Here is a 15,152-nt window from a genome sequence, read left to right on the forward strand (position 1 = left end):
AAAGGTAGTAATTAATAAAAATGATTTGGACTACATTAGATGTAATAATTACAGACTTATTATATTTATACAAGATAATGGACCAAGCTTAGGAGGAGAGTTTATTAAAATGGCAAATTTAATGTCTTTTATTTAATATGCTGATAAGATTCATTAAATTTTTAATTTAAGCTGAGCACTTTAATTTGGTCATTGTTTATACAGTTATTTGCTCATGTTAACACACATCCATCTAAAGATAGTTTAAGATTCATTTTTAAATAATCTCCAAATAAAAAAGGAAATTAAAAGAACTGAAACCAAAGACACCACAAAAATACAAAACTGTAGATCAATGTCCCTTATGAGGAGAGATGCAAAAATCCTCAAGAAAACACTAGCAAGCAGTATCCAATGGCATATTCCAAGTCAAACACAATGACCAAGTGAGACTGACTACGGGAATGCAGAGGGCTCAACCTTAGAACAGCAGTCAGCATAATACACCACAGCAATAAAAAAAGGGAAAGGACCACATGACCATCTCCGAGGACACAGACAAAGCATTTGATAAAATCCTTTTATGAAAACCCTCACAGAACTAGGACTAAAAGGGGCATTCCTCCATCTGATGAGGAGCTGATGAGAAAAGCCAGTTGTCGGCGTTACACTTAACGGGGAAAGACTGAAGTTGAGAACAAGACTAGCGTGCCTGCTCTCACCACTTATATTCAATATTAGATGTTTTTGCCCGAGAATTAAGACTAAAAAGAAATAAGCGGTCTCTAGATTGGAAAGGTAGCAAAATCACCTCCATTTACAGATACCATGATCCAGTATGTGTAGATCTTAAGGTGTCTCCAAGAAAATGGAAAGAGCTGGTAGAATAGGGCAAAGTTGCAGTTTACAGGGCCAACCAACAAAAATCAATGACACTTCAGGTTCATGATACTTTGTTATTCTTGAGTGTTACATTGTATCTCATTAAATGCACCAGAGGTTTTCCTTTCTTATGTTGATGGGCATTTTAGGTTGTATCCAATCTGTCTGCATATATATACATGTATCTCAGCTCCTATTTCTCTATGATACAGACAAAGTAGAGCAATTTCTGGATGACATGGCAGTTCAATTTCCAACTTAAAAAAATCTTTAGTGGGAATTTCTCTATTCAACTTTTTAAGCAAGCGCCATGTTGTTTTCTACAGCGGTTGCACCATTCAGTCCGAATGGGAGAGGGGTTCCCGTCTCCACACCCTCCCCAGCACTTGTATTCTGATTTTCTGAAGCTTGTCATTAATGTTGGGGTGAAATATCTCACTGCTGCCTTGATTTGCATCTCTCTAACGGTCAAAGACTGCTCTCATAAAGACTGAGTCTTGAAACCCAATGGGGCAGTTCGACCCAGTCCCATAGTCAGAATTCCCTCTGTAGCAGTGGGTATGCCGAATATACCATTGTGTGAATGAACCACAGTGTGCCAAATCATCCATCGGTGGGCACTCGCTTCTATCTCTTTGCCAGTGTGACCAAAGGTGCGATCATAACCTGTCCGTGCCATGGCTGTTTCTCGAGGTTACACACCCATTACTAGCATTGTTGCATGTTATTGCTAATTTCTAAAGGAAGTGCCCACACCCCTTGCATGGGGATTACACCATTTCGCAGTCCCACCAGCACTGTTTCGAGACTTCCTTCCAGTCGTCCAGCCGTTCCACCCGCACCAGCACTTGTTGTGGTTTGCAACTTCACTCTCAATGCTGGCGTGAGATGCCGGTTGTTTTGACATCACTACATGCCTAGTTGTTTCCATCCCCAGAGCCTACATCCTTCTTCACAGAAACTCTGAGCTGTAGCTTTCGGAGGACACCCTTCAAGCTCCAGCAATGCCATGACCGCGGCTCACGGTCACCTTACTGCCACCTTTATGCAACAGCCCGCCCTCCTCGTTTTACCTCCCCGCTAGAGGACCAGCCTGGCCCAGTTTGCCCAGGACTTCCTGGGTTGAACACTGAACGTCCCGCATCCTGGAACCCCTTCCGTCACCAGCAAACCAGAATAGTTGCCCCCCCCCTGCTCCCACAACTCCAGCCTCTTCCTGATCTAAAGTCAACCCCCCATCATTGACCAGCCCTCCAAAGCAATGCCCAACTGTGTCTCCACTGGTCCTACAGCTGAACCAATGCACAGCACCATTACACGCTAATGGCCGCCCATGCACCCAACCCTAGGAGAGGCCCAGGAAGACCTGCACATAACCCACTTTCTCCATGCCCAGCTCTGCTGGCGAGTGGAGCAATTTATAAAATGTTTTGAACCAATTTGTTTCTTGACTGCGTCGAAGGAGAGGACAGTGATGAACAGGGGCACAAACAATAACTCCGGCTTATTAATCAGCCTGAGTGACCCAGGGATTACAAATAATAAAACCCAAATCTTGTTCAGAGTTTAACTTCTCAACACCCAGTTTGCGAAAGGTTGTGGATGACCACTGAAGCCCCAAATCTATTTGCAGTTCCTCTTGGATTAAGGCATTTCCTCTGACCATAGTTCAGGGATGTGAACAACCTTGCTGTCAGACTGAGAACACTGGACAGCCGAATATGGCACATGAACTTAGGTTAAAATGTAACCACCACCTTTTCTTTTGATCTCCCTTTTGACCCATTGGAACGTGGTTTCAGTTAATATTTCCTGCTTTCTGTTTGATTGAGGTTTTTCTCTGTTTCGCTTTGTCATTGTTGTAGGGGTTTGGTTTGTTTGTTTCGCGTCATTTTCTGCATATGAAATCCAGGATAGATAAATATACCGAAACAGGAACCCGATTAATAATTAGCTATTGGTATGGCAGGGGAGGTTGGGAGGGAATGGAGAGCTAACAGCAACGGGCGCGCGAGAGAAGAAAGAGTTCTACAATTGACTGTGATGATGGTACAACTCTGTTGAATGCTTTTGAACTGTTCACTTGTGTGATCAAGGAACTGTAGGGCGAGCACGCTATTAAAGGAAATGAAAGGCACTCAAAGAAATCCCACTGGAGCTTGGGAGTTACCTAGTCAAATTCCTGTACTACGACCCCTGTTTGCTTGGCCAGGGTTGTTTTGTCATCAAGAAAATCATCCGGGAAAGAGAAGCATTTTAAAGCATTAGACCAGTGGTTCTCAACCTGTGGGTCGTGACCCCGTTGGGGGTTGAACGACCCTTTCACAGGGGTCGCCTGGTTCATAACAGTAGCAAAATTACAGTTATGAAGTAGCCACGAAAATAATGTCATGGTTGGGGGGTCACTACAACATGAGGAACCGTATTAAAGGGTCGCTGCGTTAGGAAGGTTGAGAACCACTGCAGGAGACTGTTAATACATTGTCCCAGAAAGATGGAATTATTCAAATTATTAAAGAGATGTGCTATTTGTTAACAGATTTATTCTTCTGCCGACTCAAGGTAAATTTAAGAAGAGACTCAAGACCCTTTTCTGCAACCAGGGCGAGGGGTCACTCTGGTGCTACTCCTGGGGCTCAACAGGTTATGGAGTCACCAATGAAGGCCTCGACCGAGAGTCTTTAGCACTGGCCCCCCACATCATCCTTTCCGTGGGGGGTTTGCTTCTGACCGTATCAGACAACAGCCCCACACACTCTTCCAGAACGTCCTCCTGGCCAGCTGCAAAGGGTGCTCCTTCACCAGTTACCCCTGCAGTCCACAGCATTCAGACAAAGCTGAAAGGCTGGAGGAAGAAACAGGACTCTCCAGGTCTTGATGGCAGATGAGATTCTCTGCTCCCAAATTGGCAGGGCGTGTTATGCCTACAAAGTCTGTGTCGTAAGAAGCCCAACTCCCCAGCCCCACCCCCCACCCTTGTCCCCCACGCCACAGCCCTCGCAGGTCCCTGTGCACAGTGCAAGGTGTAGAATGGAAGCTCCTAAGCCCACCTGACTCACCTGCTGCTCTGACGATGGTTAGGTCACTTGCCTTCATGTTCAAGCCCACCCCTGGTCCCATGGAATAAGGAACAGGGGCTCTTTGGATCTGAGGGCCTTAGCCACAGTTACAGCATATGCCAGTTTACCCTCTCTGTTCTTTTCGTCACCTGCAGAATGGAGCCACCCACACCTGTGAGAGGGGCCTCTCCATCTCCCAGAGCCCCGCTCCAAGCAGAGACTCTGGTGCGCTCCCCGCCTGCCACCAGTCTGGCACTCACAGTGGCAGCACTCCCTTCCAGCCCCTCCACCACCATGCCTGCAGGCTTGGCTTCCTAGCCTGATTGGGACTTAGGTGTCGCCCCTGTGGACACACCACATTCCGTCCTTCTCCTCTTGGGGTTCATGCTGGCCTGAGTGCCAGCTTCTTCCCAGGTGGCCATGCCTTCTGACATCCCCCACGGGCAGTGCTTCTGAGCTGTTGATGGTGGTCCTACAAAGAGCTAGGAAAGGATCCCTGGATGGTACAACCTCCTCTTACTTGTGCTCTTCTGTTTTGATGCACTCGCCGCTCCATATTGAAGGTTCGGTACTGTGGAGCCACAGTTCAGGAGGAGGAGGAGGCTGTTTACTCCCACAGAGGTTTCCAGTCTTGGAAACCCACAGGGGCAGTTGGTCTCTGTCCTCCAGGTCCCCTCGGAGCTGAACGGACTTGATGGCAATGAGTTCGGTTCAGAAACAAAGGTCACCCAGGGTCTAGACTCCTGTCACATAACCATCAATAAAACCAAGCTCTGTCATCTGACTCACAGCGACACTATTGCACAGGGTAGAACTGCACCCATGGGTTCCGGAGACAGTAACTCTCTGTGGGAGTAGAAAGCCTCATCTAAACCATGGGAATCCAGTCGGGTTGGAGGAACTGAGAGAAGTGTTCCCTATAGACCTGTCTCATAAAAGCTTAATATTTACCTCTCATGTTTGGAGTGGGAAGATCAGATTCCAGTCTTGCAGTGTACTGAGAACATTTGTTTTGCTTATGAGATATTGATGTACTTACTAGAATATTTATACAGCCTTTGTTCCAAGGTGAGGTAGTTAGTTTATTGTGCCAGCCTGGCCGATAAACACACGTGGGGTTAATCGAAGGGTGAAGGGATAAATGGCTTGGTGAGCCTCGCCTTGCTAGTTCTCAGGTCTCTTACTTTCTGATGATCGGACCAGGGTGCAGCTGCCTTCAGCTGGGTTCCCTGCTTCAGCTGGCAAGGCTCACTTCCTGCAATGCATCCCGGAGGAGAAGCCGCATGGACCTACCCCGATGCAGCCCTGGGTGCTGGAGCAGCCATGTAGAGACACCTGCCAGCGCTGAGATGCTTACACATTCACTAATTCGGCTTTCCTCCTGCAGTCGGCATCATTGTGTGTGTTTTGTGAGATGGAGGAGGACTTTGTGGATTGCTGTCGGACACATGGGTTAATGTTGGACTTGTGGGCTTGGGCGGCACTGGGTTGGGATGTTTTCTTGATGGGCACTTAACCTTTATATAAAACTCTCTTTTATACACGAGTTTCTGTAGATTTGTTTCTCTAAAGTGCCCAGACTGACACACAAGGTGGCGAACTACTGTGACTGAAAGCAGGAATGGATTGGTTGGGTGGCATCTAAAAGCAGCAACATCAGGGAATGACGGGGCATTGAAAAAGGAAAGGAAAACCGAAAACCAATGATGATGAATTGATTAGCCCACAGTCAATAGGAAGTTAAAGACAACGTCTTTCTCATGGGACCCTTCCTGTCTTTCGTGGTCCTTCTCCACCATTTAGGGTTCTCTTCCTCTATCCTGCTTCCAGTCGTCTGCAGAAAGGGGAGGTAGTTCTTTTACATGGGAACTGAGCTCCAGACCCAGGCTCTAGGGCCCTGTCCTCACCGCCTGGCAGTCACACGCAGGTAGCCTCAACCGTCATGCCTGCATGATGGCTCCCTGGCCAGATGCTGACTCGGGAGTCACCCCTGTGGACACAATTCTACATTCCCTGCCTCTCCTCTTGGGTCTCCTGCTGGATCTGGCGGGAGCTCCTGTCCAGGTGGCCTTGTCTTTCCGACATCCCTCCGTGACAGTTTGCCGTGGTCATACAGCACTTGGGAAAGCAGCTCTTCCCGCTCTCCGTGCTCTTGGAACAGGAGCAAGGTGAACCTCTCTCTCCAAACGGAAGACCTTACCAACTTCAAAATGACCACGTGTCCCACAGGCTGTGGCATCCCGTCAGCATCCCCACGTGTTGGTGAAATATGAAAAGCCAGGAGCGTGAGGCAGAACTGAGGGGGATGTCTCCTACAGACCTTTTGTGTAAAAGCTTACTACTTCTCTTTCCTGTTCGGGATGGGCAGGCGAGACTCCATAGGCGGTGTACGGAGGCCAGCTGTTTGATTCAGGGAAATGAATATATTTGAACACAGCCTCAGTCCAACGTCACAAACCACTGGGTCTTGAAGAGTGAGTCGAGGGGCCGCCATGTAACAGCAGGACCAATGCGAAATGATTATTCCATTAAAATGGAAAGCCGAGAACCATGATGAGAATGGTGCACTGGGGAGCCCAGAGCAAAGAGGAAATGAGAGACACCTTCTTTCTCCTGCTCCCCTCCGACTTCCTCTGCTCTCTGGGGTCCTTCTCTTCCTCTTGCACATCTTCCGCCCTTCCTGCTCCCCTGGACTGCAGGATGGGGGGGTATCCTTTGCGCGGGAGTGGTTCCCCATCTCATGAGTGGTTTCATGTGCAAAAAAAAAAGATGAAGCCACAAAGTCTTCAACGTGTCATGAAGAACCGTCGGAGGATTCGATTTTCATTCTCCTGGTACAGTTTTGCGTCCACCTCAGAGCCCAGCCCCGCTTCTATCTCTGAGAGTCCCTTCTTATCCACTCAGCCCATAGCTAAGGAGGCAGTCATGATAATGACTGAGAAATTCATCATCGCGAGGCTTTGTGTCAAACAGTGTCTAGGAAGGCAACTAGATGGAGACCAGCCACAGCAAGCCGTGTGCGTTACATTGGTGAATGCCCATCCCCATGGGAGGCAAACGCAAGTGACAGACACTTTCTAGTTCTCTGATCTCAACGGGAGGAAAAGCAGCCCTTGCTGTGCTGGCCAGCAAATCTGCTGTCATGTTGTAGAGGCCGCTTGAAAAAGAAAAAGGGGGGTGGGGGCGGGGATTGACTTCTTTGGAAGTCGAATCTCTTGTGGCAAATGGATGGCTGCTTTGCTGAGCCTTTCACACGTCCTGTCATCCTGCAGGCTCAGGTGCTCACTGCAGACGCGCAGCAGAGAATGACGGCCCATCTCTACCGTTGACACTTTTCCTGCCGGCGCTGCAGAGGCCTCTGCTCCATCACAGCAGACCCCAGACTTAGGACCCCCTCTTCTCATCCAAATGGAAACTCTTGTTCATGCCCAAACTATTGTTCCCACAACAGGTGGACAACTGGTTCACAAAGACACCGACAGAACTTCCACTGGACTGCCGGAGAGGCTAGAAAGGCAATATCTGGACCACAATCCCCATATTCCCGGTTAGTGTTATCAATTAGAGAGACATTTCAAAGCTCTAGACTCCTACCCCACCTCAAGGAAAGATGAAAGTATTCTAAGCCTACTAAAAAGATGTCCTGTTTGTTCATAGAATTCTTTTCGGCTCATTCTCAAGGTCAATTCAGGAAGAGTTTCCTGACCAATTCACAAGGGAGCAGGCTGCAGCAGGGCTTCAGAAGGAAGTCTGAAGGAAGGTAAGAGATTCCTGTCTAGTTACAATGTGTTGGAGATCTGCAGTCCCTTGGGCTTTTCTGATTTTCGAAGTGATGCTCAGGCAATGGTAAAGTGTTTCTTACCACACCCAATTACCACAGTTGCCCCTGCAGCCCCCAACATTCAACCCACCCTCCGATCCCCATGCCCAGCCTTCAAACAAAGTAAACATGAGGAAGGACTGACGAAGTCCTGACGGACTTTGGGGTTCGCCATGCCCCAGCTGCTGGGGTGGCTCTCCCTGTGGAAGGTGTGTGTAGTGAGAAGCCCAGCTCCCTCAACTCCTGTTCCTCACCCTCACCGTCCTTCCAGGTCACAATGCACACACTAGGGACAGACTGGAAGAGGAGACCAACCGACTCACTGGCTCAGTCCTTTCCCTTCAGTTTTAAGCTCAGGTTCCCTCTGAAGAGGGAAGAAGTTGCTCTTTGGAAACCAGGGCCTTAGTCAGGGCAAGCCACACATGCCACTTCATTCCTGCCTGCTGCTCCTAAGGACTGCAGCAGGGAGCCAGTCAGATCCATGAGTTGGAATTCTCTATCTCACAGAGCCCAGGTCCAAGCAGAGACTCTAGAGACCTTCCCTTACCCACCCGGCAGTGACAAGGTCAACAGTCACTCCTAGCCCATCATCTACCGTGCCTGCAGGCTTGGCACCCTAGTCTGATTCTGAGGTAGGAGGCACCGCTATGGTGACACCCCACAGTCCCTGCCTCTACTCTTAGGGTGTCAACCTGGATTGAGTGAGAGCTTCTTCCCAGGTGGGCAGACCTCTTCAGACACCCCGCCACGGCAGCCTTTTCTAAGCTGACAACTGTGTTCATATAACAAATAGCAAAGCAACCCTCCGTTCTGAAAAGCCTCCCTACTTGATCGCTGCTCTTTTGAAACTCTGCTGTGATGAGCCACCCTCTCCCTGTGGAGGGTATTGTGACTCTATAGTCGCAGTTCAGGAGAAAAATTAGGTTTCCTACCGACGACTTCAATTACAGTCTCAGAAAGCCAGATGGGCGGCTCTCTGTCCCAGAGGGTCACTAAGAGCTTGAATCAACCCGCCGGCAGTGAGTGTCCATACATACATCCATTGTGTCAAGCGCATTTGGACATTTGTTGTCATCATCATTTTCAAAACATTTGTTTTCTGCTTAAGCCCTTGATATAAGCTCATTTTTTCCACTCCTTCCCCATTCCCTTCTCCCTCATGAACCCTTGATAAATTATTTTGTCATATCTTACACTGTCTGACATCTCCCTTCACCCACATTTGTGTTGTCCATCCCCCAGGAAGGAGGGCACATGGAGATCCTTGTAATTGGTTCCCCGCCTCCACCCCACCCTCCCGGTATCATCACTCTCAGCACTGGTCCTGAAGGGATCATCTGTCCTGGATTCCCTGTGTTTCAAGTTCCTATCTGTACCAGTGTACATCCTCTAGTCTAGTCATATTTGTAAGGTAGAATTGGCATCATGATGGAGGGGGAGGGGAGGAAGTATTTAGGAACTAGAGGAAAGTTGTATGTTTCATCACTGTACCCTGACTGGCTCGTCTCCTCCCCATGACCCTTCTTTAAGGGGATGTCCAGTTGCCTACAGATGGGTGTTGGGTCCCTAGTCTGCACTCCCCCTCATTCACAATGATATGATTTTTTGGTCTTTGATGCCTGATACCTGATCCCTTCAGCACCTCATGATCACACAGGCTGATGTGTGTCAAGGGAAGCCAGCCCCTAACACATCATTACGGGTCCGGTAGGCACAATTGTACAGCGATAATAAGTAAAGATCATAGTAAAGTTATAGAGAGCATGAGAGATATGAGAAGTATTGAAATAAATGGAGTCAGACACGATTCATGGTAGTATGCTCACCTCAGCCCCGCTTGGTGGTCCACGTGAAGGGAGAGAGCTCTCTTTAATGCTAGCCCAGGCTTTTTATATTCTCTGGGGACATGCAAGCCCCCTAATTACAGGTGAGGACATACGCCACAGGAAGGGGTTGTGCTACAGGTAATACAGTAATGAGAGGGGGTGGTCTAGGGACATACATGCAATAGGGAGAGGAGGGATTGGGGGCATACGTGTGACAAGATGGGTGGATCCTAGATTTAGGATGATAACTTAACTTTGGATGTCACAGAGCCAGTTTGGCCTGTTCCCTGACTCAACTGATAGAGGCCATTATTGGTAGGGTGTGCACGCTTGGTCACAGGCCTCAAGGAGAAATAGTTTATTGTCCCCAGTAGCAGGGAGAGAGGCCTACCCTGTAGTCTGGTGACTAACTGCCCTCGGGGAGGATGTCTGTAAGCGTCTGACCTCCCCCAACAGATGTGCTTCTTCCATGTGGGCTTTATTGCTTTCTAGCTAGATGGCCGCTTGTTTACCTTCAAGTCTTTAAGATCCCAGACACTATATCTTTTGATAGCCGGACACTATCAGCTTCCTTCACCACATTTGCTTATGCACGCATTTGTCTTCAGCAATCATGTTGGGAAGATGAGCATCATGGAAGGCCATTTTAGTAGAACAAAGTGTTCTTGCATTGAGGGAGTACTTGAGTGGAGGTCCAAAGTCCATCTGCTACCTTAATCCTAACTTTATAAATATATGCACATAGATTTATTTCCTCATCATAATATATATATATTTACATGTGTACATGCCTTTATTTAGATCTCTATAAATGCCCTTTGCCTCCCAGTTATTTCCTCTATTTCCTTTTACTTGCCTCTTGTCCCACTATCACACTCAACCTTCATTTGAGTTTCAGTAATTCCTCTCAGTTACATTGCCCTTGATCAATCCCTAACAATCTCTTACACCCTCCTTGCCACCAATTTGGATCACTTGTTGTTCCCTTGTCCCTGGGTTTGTTAACATCACTTCCTTTCCCCTACCTCTTCCTCTCCCATGTCCCCCTGGAACCATTGGTCCCGTTGTTTCTCCTCCAGCTTGTTTATCCCACCAATCTTATCTAGATAGACCTACAGATATAATTTGGAATGAGTAGGTGAGTATCCAGTCTTGCAGCGTACTAAGGACAGCTGTTTGAATTATGGCAAATTAATGTAGTTGCTGGAATTTTTTATACAGCCTTTGTCCCAAGGTAATGAACTACTGGCATGTAAAGGAAGAATGGATTGAGTTGATGGTCAAAACCAGCAGCAGCTACATGGAATGATCTTCCATTAAAAAAAAAAGGAAATTAACAAATTGGTGGTGGGGGGGAAGGATATTGAGGAATGAAGGAGGAAGCATGGGTTGGGGCGAAGAAGAGAACCTCATTTCTGGAAGGTTTAATGGGTTACTGGTATGGACTTCATTTCTTGAGATGGGCTGTGTAAATATATACAGTATCCTTCCTTAAAAAAACCAAGGGAGGGGGGGAATCCCTCCATATCTTTCCTCTTCCAGCAGAACAGGATCCTCCTTCCCCTGGAGATGGAGAATCATTACTGGCTAAGCTTGCCCTGCCTCCGAGCGGCTGAGCAGGTCAGCCCCGCTGCAGGGAGAAAAGGAAAAGGTGAGAGGACCGGAATGGAAATCAGAAATGTAGGGATTTGAGAAACGATCTTCTTGGTATCCGCACACACTTGCATTGATCATCCTTTTTAGTTATTTAAAATTTAAATCCTCCCCAACAGTAAAACTTGGTCACCAAGGACCAAGAACCATTCAGACCACTATGCCAAGAAACATCCAGACCACTATGCCAAGAACCATCCAGACCACTATGTTCTGGCAATAACTCACAGAAATCTTCCAGACGCTGTTCGCTATGAACTGTAGTTCTTTTGTAGTTTGTGGGTGAAAGCAAATCAACAGAAGAGAATGCTCCTTGTGAAACTGGCTGTGACTCAAGTGATCTTTCACATTAAAAAAAATCATTTTATTAGGGGCTCATACAACTCTTATCACAATCCACACGTACATCAATTGTGTAAAGCACATTTGTGCATTCATTGTCCGCATCATTCTCAAAACATTTTTTCTCCACCTAAGCCCCTGGCATCAGCTCCTCATTTTTCACATTAATTTTTCTTCACCATATCTTCTTATAAAAAACATAGCAATTACATATTCTGAAGGGAAAATAGTAATAGGTTCTAATATTCACAGCCAACTCTAGTGCTGATATAAGAAGCCATAAACTATTAGAATGTATTGATTATATTGATTATAACAGGATTCCTAAAAGTTATCAAGAGGTAGCAAAGCTGGAGCCGTTGTCTGAGCCGTTGTCTGTGTGGGGTGTGTGGTATGTGTGTGTGTGTGTGTGTGTGTGTGAATCTTACCACCCAAACTTTGACAATGTTAAGAGGCTATAAAGGAATGTTAAGGGGATGTAAAGGAACGCTGAATTATTAACAATAATTCAAAATAGGAATGAAAAATAAGGAAATCATGCAGGAAATGATACAATGGATTTATAATCTGCAAAGCAAGTATTTTACAGAGTTGAAGCTCAGCATTTTCTTGTCATAAACACTTTTGGCTATCATTAGGTGCTGGAACTTTTCAGCGAGTGCAGACTGCTGCCACCTACTGACCCCAGTGTGCACAGGGCTACAAGTCTCTCTGACCTTCGTCCCTGTCAGCGGTGATGCACACCAAATGTGAACCTTTGCCAAAGGGACCTGTTAGGCCAACTACACAAGACTTCCACAGGGGATGATTGCATATCTAAAGGCATTAAAGAGCTCTCGGCTCTCTTCTCCCCATCCTCTTTCCCGGTCCTGGTCCTCCGTGCCACCCCCCTTCCCACCCCAATCCTCACTCCCCTTGTCCTCCTGTCTGTCCTGTTGTTTTCTCCTCCAGATTGTTTATCCCACCTATCTTATCTAGGTTGACCTGCAGAGATAATATGCACCCAAAAAGAGCAAAACAAAGCAACAACAACAACAAAACAATGACGAAAAAAGAAAAGCCTGTAAATAGTTCAAGGTCTGTTTGTTGAGCTTTAGGAGTGTTTTCCGGTGGAGTCTGCTGGGGTGCCCTGCCCTGGTCCCAAAGTCTATATTTAGTATTCCCTGGGGACTTCGTTGCTCTGTTCCCCTTGCTGTTCTGTTACACGCCCTTAGTGCTTCGCCTCAGTGTGGTGGGGTCAGATTGGGCGGATACCCGCACTATGTCTCTGGTGCTGTCCCCGTACTGCTATAGGTTGAGGCTGTCAATCTTTATGGGAGCAGATAGCCTCATCTTTCTCATGAAGAGCTAGTGGTGGGTTTGAACCACCAGCCTTTGGGTTAACTGTCCAAAGGTTACCTGATTGAACCCAAAAGGCTCCTACCTATTACCCTAACGCTCTCCTGGTGGTAATTTTCTAAAACCATTATTCCTTCTGGAGTGCCCTGCTATAAAGAAGAGACTTTCTTATTTATTTGAATCAATATATATTTATAATGTTTATTGCATTCAATAGGTTATAATTCATTGTTAACATTTATTCAGCTGCTTACATTTTTCTAGATTGTCCAGTGGGAGTTCACTTGAGCCCATTCTCATACTTTTTTGTTATATCTCCATCATCCCCTGAGCACTTCCATACTTAAAAACAAACAAACCATAACAGTTTTATTGACATACAATTCACATATCATACAATTATTTGGCTTAATCATACGGAAAGGAGTTGAGCCTCCATGGCCGTGATCCACCACAGAGCATCCTCTTCATTCTGTGCTCATGGTAGAGTTTACCAACTCCTACTTTAGATGTGTCACAATGCACAGTTTGCGCTTTGATTATTATAGACTCTTTTACTGTTTTAGAAAGAAACGTACTACAAGGATGTACACACTGTGCAAGAGCCAGGAGTGGAAATGTGGCCTCTGGACCCAGATTCCCTGCCCGGAACACCTTCTGGACCCAAGGCATGCTTCGTTTGAAGACACAGGAAGACCTCCAGGGAATGCTGGGTCCATAGATGCTGAAAGGACCTTCCTCCTGAAAAGTCAGCTGATTTAGAGGTGGTACCCTGAATGTGGATGTTTAGCCTCTTTAACTGTGAGAGAGTACATTTCTGTCTGTGAAAGACCTCCACTTACATTTCTGTTAGAGAAGCATGAAATAGTTAAACCATGATATGAACACCATCATCCCAGGCCACCCTGCGTCCAAACAATAAGCTGGCTTACAAAGTGAGCAATAGCCCCTGTGACTCATGTGTTCCCTCAAACAATGGACTCTTTGACCCTAAATGGGCCAACATTGTCTCGAAACCAGGTGAGAAGACAAGGTGGGAAGGTGGGAAAGAAGAAGCAAAATGGAAACAATGACAGTGCTGACAATTTGTCACAATTGTAACCAACAACCGGGGACAATCGGAATAAAACTCGTTAAAGGGCAATGAAATGTGCTGTGTACACTTGCACCTAGAACACAGTGTCATGAAGTATTTTTTTAAATCCTGCCCTGGGAAGGAAAGATAAATACTTATTCAATTGAATCAAGGGGGAGGGATATTCATAAGTAGGATGACCTCTTTAAAATTTAAAAAGAGTGCTAATTCAAAGTGGGGTTACAGAAATTTATTGTGTCCTTGGAGTCCCTGGGTGGTACAGCCAATGACTGTCCCAAAGGTGGGCTGTGTGCACCCACCCAGAGGGGTTGTGGAAGCAGACCTGGAGATGAGTGAAATCCAAGCCCTGAAATCTTAGGAGCAGCCCCACCCTGCACACAAGGCACTGCTGTGATTCAGAATCAACTAGACAACTCACAGCAACGACCGTCCTCCTGTCTGACCAAACTGACGGGGGTGAGGCCCATTGCACCGTCCAGGTGCTTGGCGACAGCAAGTGGATGCTGAGCCCCAGAGCATGATGAAAGGGTTCCAGGGGAGTCCCTCTGCCTTCGTTGGTGCCCACTGCCAATTTGAGATAAGAATAACAACAAGGAATTGTTTTGCCTGGTGCTTTTCATTTCTGAAAGCACTTTCACATCAGTTCGCTCAAATGGATTCCATGATTTCTACCAACAAAAATTTAGGGTACATCTATCATGCTCTAGACCCAATTTTTGGAGCTGGGAATGCAACCATGAGTGAAACCGTGTACCTGCCCGCATGGACCATATTTTCTAGTGGGAGTGGGCATCAGGATTTTGGCAGCGTGTACCCACATTCTATGTTGCACCCTCATTTAGACAGTGAGGACATTTCTGATCTGTCATCACAGGAAGTTTGGGAGTGAGGGATGCAGGCTTGGTGTGATCATGGCTCTGCTCTGTTTGACTGAGCGTCTTGACCCTGCTCACCTCCATGGGTGGGCATCATGCCCATGCTGGTAGCAAGGGGGCTCTGGTGTCACCAGATGAGTAAGCTCCCAGGAAGATGACAAACACTGTCTGTTCTCCTGCCTCAGTCAGAGCGAGGAGGAAAGCGTTCTCTGAGTCCTCCAGCAGACTTCCCTTTAATCCTCACCGGCCTTTGGACTGTAAGGATGAGCTGAGGCTGCAGAC

The 15,152-nt window shown here is 46.9% G+C and overlaps 1 long non-coding RNA gene across 2 annotated transcripts in view; it reads left to right on the plus strand.

The window, feature by feature from the left end:
* Positions 1–14,362, plus strand: part of LOC142422377 (uncharacterized) — a 244,932-nt gene extending 230,570 nt beyond the window's left edge. The window contains exons 2-4 of one of the 2 annotated variants that reach the window (XR_012779081.1): positions 7,372–7,467; positions 7,602–7,680; positions 13,466–14,362. This is a non-coding gene — a long non-coding RNA (uncharacterized LOC142422377). Of the gene's footprint in view, positions 1–7,371; positions 7,468–7,601; positions 7,681–11,111; positions 11,218–13,465 lie in introns of those variants that run through there. The other variant, XR_012779083.1, reaches the window with a different exon arrangement.
* Positions 14,363–15,152: the final 790 nt, after the last annotated feature.

This window comes from Tenrec ecaudatus, chromosome 12, assembly GCF_050624435.1.
Source record: "Tenrec ecaudatus isolate mTenEca1 chromosome 12, mTenEca1.hap1, whole genome shotgun sequence".
NCBI classification, from domain to species: domain Eukaryota; kingdom Metazoa; phylum Chordata; class Mammalia; order Afrosoricida; family Tenrecidae; genus Tenrec; species Tenrec ecaudatus.